The sequence below is a fragment of the Neophocaena asiaeorientalis genome, unplaced genomic scaffold, assembly GCF_003031525.2.
Source record: "Neophocaena asiaeorientalis asiaeorientalis breed wild unplaced genomic scaffold, Neophocaena_asiaeorientalis_V1.1 scaffold828, whole genome shotgun sequence".
Classification (NCBI taxonomy): Eukaryota; Metazoa; Chordata; class Mammalia; order Artiodactyla; family Phocoenidae; genus Neophocaena; species Neophocaena asiaeorientalis.
In genome coordinates, this window is record NW_020175443.1 from 1401029 (window position 1) to 1401709 (window position 681).

The window sequence follows — 681 nt, forward strand, 5'->3', positions numbered from 1 at the left end:
TAATGAGCGCCTCCTGGGTACCAGGCAACAGCCCTGTGTTTATCGCCTTACTGCAAGGATTCAAGGAATTAATACATTCAGAGCGCATACATAGAAAGCGTGGTACAAGTGTACGCTCAGTAAATCTTGGCTACTCTTGTTTCTTACAGGCGTGGCTGACAGTTCATAGGCGGCACAATTAGCATTTGAACCCAGGACTGCCTGTCTTTAAAGGCTGGGCCTTTGCTCCCTGGTACCCCCAAAGGATTCACAGAGCTTTAGTGAAGTGCACTTATTCCTCACATGGGTAACTGAGGTGCAGCAGGGGAAGAGTTTACTCTTTAGTAATCAATAACCCTACGTCCTCTCATTCTGTTCTCATTTCCCTGAAGTCTTGTACCCCAACCCTGTTTCCCTGGCCTCATTCGTTCATTCGTGGTCCTACCCCGAAGAGGCTCGGTCCAGTTAGACTCCAGTGCTTGATAGATGAGCATGGGGTAGGGACTCCTAAGAGTCCAAGCATCCACATCACCAGGGTTCTCACCATTCGCTCCCCCAGCCTCATTTACTCAGCTCACCTTAGGAGCATGGGAACTGGAGCTGCACTGCCAGGAGTCAAATGCCGGCCTCACTACTCAGCAGTTATATGTCCTGGGAAAGTGATCTATTAATATTTTTCCTGTGTCTCTATTACTCATCGGT